General features: G+C 43.4%; 1 non-coding gene across 1 annotated transcript; it reads left to right on the top strand.

The window, feature by feature from the left end:
* Positions 1-566: 566 nt before the first annotated feature.
* TRNAS-CGA (transfer RNA serine (anticodon CGA)) lies at positions 567-640 on the top strand. Its single transcript has one exon. It is a non-coding gene; the product is annotated as a tRNA-Ser (tRNA).
* Positions 641-6570: the final 5930 nt, after the last annotated feature.

Below are 6570 nucleotides of genomic sequence, written 5' to 3' on the forward strand. Positions count from 1 at the left end.
ACGTTATATGCAGCAGCACTCTCTGCCGGCCGTGCCAACCTTAGGTCACTTTGCAGTGCCTTTTCTGGTTCTTCAATATATATATATATATATATATATATATATATACATATCTTAAGGAAGCCACAGTCACCGAAACCAAGGAGCATAGGGGAATGTTTGTAATTTTTTTTAATTTGTAGTGCCAATCAATTGCTTTAAAGAAAATTACTTATAAAGCAGCAGAAAAAACAACCATGCCACCGGTGGGTTCCCCTATGCAATTTGGTTTCGGTGACTGTTGGCTTCCTTAATATGTTTGTCAAACGAGCCCCTCATTTCAAATGCCTTGTCTGCTAAGAGCTTAATGGGGGTCTCGGTTCTGAAAGTCTTGATGCCATAGGTAGCATAAGAGGGCTCTCGCACAGTTTCCGCCCTCGCCGTTAGATGACGTTCTACGTCACACTTGCGGTATTACAGGACGTGCTACGTCCACCGCTATGGACGAGGGTGGCGCTGGTGAACACTCTCAAGGTTCGCTTACAAGCAAAACATAAATACCCACGAAAGCAGCAGATTGGACAGCCGCCGCCGTAGCTCAGTTGGTAAGAGCACCGGACGCGATATTCGGAGGTCGTGGGTTCGGTTCCCACCGGCGGCATGTGGTTGTTTTTCTTCTGCTTTTGGAGTTAATTACCTTCAAACGATGAAGTATCACCTGCATTGATCAACACCACGTTTGAACTTACGCCTGCAATGATGCAAAGCCGGCGCGGCTGATACCGCTCGTTCGCCTCGTGCAAGGCATAGCCTCCTATATTTACAATGCCTGGTATTCAGCGCCAAGACCAAAGATGCCGACCATCACAGCTTTCGTCAAGACTGCGAGCGCCGCGAATCGGCGGTCGGAAAAAGTACGCGTGCGGCTGTGAATGACGCGTTCGCCAAGAAGGGGCGCTCGCAACGGAAAATACCTGAAACCTCGTTTATGGCCTTGTTTATTACGAGGCGCCTAGTTTTGCCGCTGCCCGTGAATAGGCGCTCGCATCGCAGGCAACCTAAGACAACCCGCTCGAGCGACAGAAGTGCGCGCGAAGCAGCAGCACGCGCCCTTTGGCGCGTAATGAAGCCCTCTCCTGACCTCCGCACACACGGCCCCCAAGGAACGCAGGTAGCCTTATTTTGCTTGCACGACCGCTTTTGAGCCGATGCCCAGGCATGGACAATATAACAGGCTATGTGCCAGGACACAGAGGCTGAGGACTTTGAATGCGGTATCTTGCCGGGAACGCGCTGTCTCCAAAATTGTCAAGATAACTGGGTGCAAGGATGACGATCATCTTGAACCACAGCATGTCTTGAGCTCCCTTGTCGTCGCACATGCCACGTGTTTAAAATCTAGCATAGGATACACATTTGCCGAATACTGATAACGAACACTATATGAGAGCAGGGCATCGGTGTAGGGTAATTGTGGGCCACGTAGCGGTTTACGTAGGCTCTGAAAAATTAAGATAAAGGCAGGTAGCTAGGGAGCGTTATCGGCTTCACGTTTTTTTTCATTATGTAAACAGGAAAGGTTAGTTCACTTTTCCAATTCTCTGGGCCTATTACGAATCACACCAATAGTCACATACATGGCTTTTCCAGGAAAAATAAGTCTCCCCACTCGCCGCACCCCGCTAAAGAGTATGAAAAGATTTTACCATCTATACTAAATACGGAGGGTCAAATAAAACGATCCTTTCACAACCAAGCGCAGCTAAACTGTTTTGCGCATTTCGGTCCTAAGAAACCCAGATCCGCTATCTTATGTCGCAGTACGCACCAAATTTTCGCCAGGACAAGCACTTACAAGCAATGACAAGAATTATCAGAGGTGACTCTTAGCCAATCCTGAGCAAGATAACAATGCAAACGGTTTGCAAGAACCTGGAAATTGCACGACGAGTTTTTAAAGTGGCCTTGTTTCTACAGTGGCGAAATCTGAAAAACCGAAATTATGAATGCACGACGAGTTTTTAATGTGTTTCAGTTTTTAAAATGTCGAGATCTGCAAAATCAAAAATAAGAAGTTTGAATAACCTAAACAGCTTGGGGAGAAGGAAATTCGCTTTGGAAGAACAAAAGAACAGGCGAAAATGCATTTCTCTTTACAGTGAAGTGAAGTACTTCCCCGTGTAACAAAATACGTCGAATACAAGCAGGAACACCTTCTGATGTGCTTCCTAACGGTCGCGTTCTTCGCTCTCTGCTGATTAGGGAATGCTCATTTGAGACATTTTACCATAAATACACCTGCATGTGAGTTCCGCATGAAGGTACTGCGAGACAGCAGTGAATGCGAAGAAGGGCTCCACATTTATTCAAAAATTCGGCAGACGTTGAAGGACCTTTACTATTTTCCAATGCTCTATAATCAGTGGTCATATAATCGCCCATGTGGTTGTGTAGAGTGCTCGAAAGGCGCGCTCTGTACTGCATTAGTGGCAATTGCCGCTGCTTGACGAACCCGATAGAAGTTTTGAAGATATGAGGAGTTAAACACGGGTCATAAGAATCTGCATACACCATAGGCTCTTGTTTAAAGCCTTTGGCCGAACATTAATGACTGAAGTGTGGTCCCAGCTGTCCAATTCGAGCGCTCTAGACAGCTATGTGGGCGACTCTTCGCAGAGGAGAACCTGTATATGACTATTGAAGGTGCATTTGTGTTCCAAAAATTTCCATTCAAGAACGTGGTTACCAATTGTGTTTCTATTTCTCTTACAGCGTTAAAGCATCCTTTTCACATTGATACCTGTTGCAAAGATCGTTTTCATCAGTATCTTATTGTACTGAACAGGGACGCCACAAAACGGAGTCCCACATTAAGTGGTGATATTAACCAAAATAACCCAGTTCATCATGTTGCAAACTGTAAACATTTAATTGCACGAAGAGCAAACTGACCCTTAATTATAGCTTCGGCATGTTACTACAAATATAGAACCCTTCTGATGGAACGTATCGGTCAGCCAGGGGACTTGCGGTGTGATATTCATTGAATAACGGTGAACAAATCGCCGTGTTTTTCATTTTAAAGGCCCTAGCTTTGGTTTGTCTTCACAACATGGCGAGTATTATTGTACGAAAGGGAAAAAGTAGGTCTGCACTGTCGAGCACTGGTCAGTAAGAATGCAGGTTAGTTCATAATTTTTTGCATCCTCTTTCTTCAGCTCTCAACGTTTAAAATACGCTCGCTTTTTCTTGTTTTTCTCAGGTGAACTCAAATGCGAACTGTACGTTTGGGAGCAAAAACTCCGTCCGGCATCCCACTGGCACCATTGTGTGCTAATGTATGAAAGAATTTGCACAAATATGCACAACTTTGCGGTTTACACGGATGACTGCCTTAGAGAGGCTCCGTGGAATTAAGCTACCAAGCTGAGCTCTGAATGTGGCTCAGAGTAGATTTCCACTGATGTCAGCGTGGAGAGAATGAAGCGACAAACGGTGATATCACAATAATCTTTAAGAGAAATTGAACAGTTTTAAAATATTCATATAAGAAATTTGTTTCTTTCATTGCAACGTTCGAAAGGTTGCCAATAAAGGACTATTCTCTTTTCGCAAAATGCTACATCTTGCCCATCTTTGCCCCCTTGGCTGTTTGCCGAGGTGATTTCTATTGCTATTGTTATTCAGGTGGTGCAATTCCTGGTGTGATTGTCGGTGACAGCACTCCTAAACACAAAATAAATTCAAAATAAATTCAAAACTTGCTTGAAAATGTGCGTCGTGTGAGAAGTTGTCACGTTACACAACCTTTGATTATGGTGATTATAATTATTATGAGTATTTTATTATGATTATGATTTGATTATGAGGTATACCAGCTTGGTAACTTAAAGCATGCTTTTTTTTTACCGTACCACGGTCGGGTCTCAGCTTACGTGACGTTCAAACGATTCTTTATTGGATCTAGCCTCCAACAGCGGAACTAATTTCTCAACTTTATGACTTCGTTCGGAACGGAACTTCACATTCGTGTTGTTTACGTCTGCGGAAAAACTGATTCGACTGGGAATATAAAAAGGCTGGAGTACGCTGGCAGGCTGCGATGCCCCAGCAGAACGATGTGTGGTTAAAAACGTTGCCAATTCAGAAAAATATTTCTAATCTCGCGCTGAGCACTTACGTCATCATAAGATCATGCTTAGGTGGATGTAAAGCGGTATGTAGCATAGCGTGAAATTCCGAAAAATGCCTGCTTACCGATTGGAGCAAGAGCCACCTCTGATTTTACTGCTCACCTCGGACTTCAACTCGTGCCTGTTCTTTGGCAGGAAACCGAATTATTTGAACTTCTCAACGCTAAATGAGACTCATGAGTCGAGAATGAAGAAAGAAGCCATGAGTGCTGCCTACCAACACACTTATTAGGTGGTCAGTGCTCGTTGTGTGTTCTTCCTTTCCTTCTATCAAGCGTTTATTTTCTAGATGCCATCACACCAAAAGGGAGCGCTGCTTGTCGGAATAGCCGAGATATAGAATTCTAGCAGACTGCTTCCTAGTTTAAGAAGCAAGTTGCGAACACTCTAGAGCAGTACGCTCTGACAGAATTGCGTTGATTCAGTTTAGCAGCTGACATGAATGAAGGTCCTGGTGCACAGGTATAATAAAAGCGGCATTTATTTCTGAAACCAAAAAACAGACCTCCGGCTAATAATACTGACGCTACAAGAGTTTGGTGAAGTAGTCTGCAAGAAAAATATTAGGTCTGCGGTGCACAAAAGGCATATTAATGTTGTCAATAGTGCTTGATTTTCGTGGTGAAATTCGGCCAGCCATTTAGAAGATATTAAGGACTTCCGTCTTCATTAATAGTATAAGAAGGCGCTCGGATAAAATGACACAAATATAGAAGAGGGGGTGAAGGGGTTTGCGCAGTAATGAATGATCATATTTTAGCAACAGGAAGCGTAAAAGCAAGAACTTCCTCTAAGAGATTACTAAACAAAATTTCACTCCATAGAGTGACTTCAAAAAAGAATCTTCTGTGCCTAGCGCACAAATATACACTGCATTTCAGCTTCGAGATTATTGAAAGAGTGCTATCATTGATATGTGACATTCAAGACAGCCTTCCAAGATATCCAGTAGGAAAACGCCCTATGAACTGTTATTATCACAACAACAATATATCTACCAAACACGCAGTGTAAAACCGCATTTTAGTGGGACTTGTGTGAGCACAGCCACTTATCAATCACTTAGAGAAGGCCTACTGTGGAACTCCATCTAATTTCTCATGTAGTTCTCTACCTCTCTACTAGAGACTGTTTACTTTGTAAATTTTAATAAAATCAGATAGTTATGTAAAAAAGCGGGGGGAAAGCTTAACCTCCGCCTTATCAGTATGGTGCGATATCGTAGTGGGTTAACTCCTATATGTGCAGAACATAATTATTTGTATTCATAAATCCCTGGGAGTAGTCAGAAACTTCTTGGCGCAGTGGCGCAGTGTCACAGCGATTAAGCGTTGCGCCACCGCGGTGCCGTGGCAGGTGCTCCCAGCGGTGGGCCTTGTGTGGTCAAGGTTTCTCTTCCAGACCGAGCAATTATCAATTTAACAGCGAGAGCGGATGTCGCCAGTAGCCTTGGAACATCTGCGCAGGAGATTACGCTAGCCTCATGGAATTCCGGTAAGTTTTAAAATCATCGTGTGCAAACGCTATAACCTGACCTGTAGCTTCTGTTTCTTCAGAGAGCGCTAAGTCCTTAAGTGGCATTCACTAAACCACTAATCCGGTGCTTTCAGTATTGCTGAAAACACTGACTGCATATCTGCTGGTGCGACGAGACATGGCACACATTCTAACTTTATCACGGCAGCTGTATCGCTGGACACACTCCGTATTCAAAACATTGTCGTTGGCATGTCAACCAAACAAAATTCTTGATCATTCTTTCAGAGAAGAAATTCAGAAAGACAAAAAATGCCAAAATTTTATAGGAACCATAGATTATGTATTCTTGTCTTGCGGAGCATAGTTGCTGTAGATGAATCTAAGCTCAATCAGCATCTTTCTATTATTTTCGTCGACTGCTAAAAATATGGAAAGCATCTCTGCAAGTTTGACATGAGTGGGCTTGAATTGAGGAATAAGATAATGAGATTTTTAATCATAGAACGCATGTACTCGTATTGTGTACGTAAACAGCGCCACGAAAAACACATCAATTAAACCAGAGACGAAACACGCCTAACACTTTAGAAGGATTCGTTGGTGTATAAAAATGTGCAAAATATCTCCACACTGCATTTTTGCATGAGTGCAGGTCAGCTAAGCGATGAGCAACAGAGGTTTTTCATCATACAATGCAAGTGTTCGTATTTTCTACGTAGCCGCACCATGAAAACCACATCGATCAACCAAGTCAAGTAACACACCCTAGAGCACAAAACATGCGCCCGCGGATACATTTGTGTGAGGTATTGCCCCGCTGCATTTCAGCATTAAGGGGCTTCAGCTGAGCGATGAGCTCCAGATTTTTTTGTTCGTACAACGCAATTGTTGGTATTGTCTGCGGAAACCGCTCCATGAA

The sequence above is a fragment of the Amblyomma americanum genome, chromosome 11 (genome assembly GCF_052857255.1).
Source record: "Amblyomma americanum isolate KBUSLIRL-KWMA chromosome 11, ASM5285725v1, whole genome shotgun sequence".
NCBI lineage: Eukaryota > Metazoa > Arthropoda > Arachnida > Ixodida > Ixodidae > Amblyomma > Amblyomma americanum.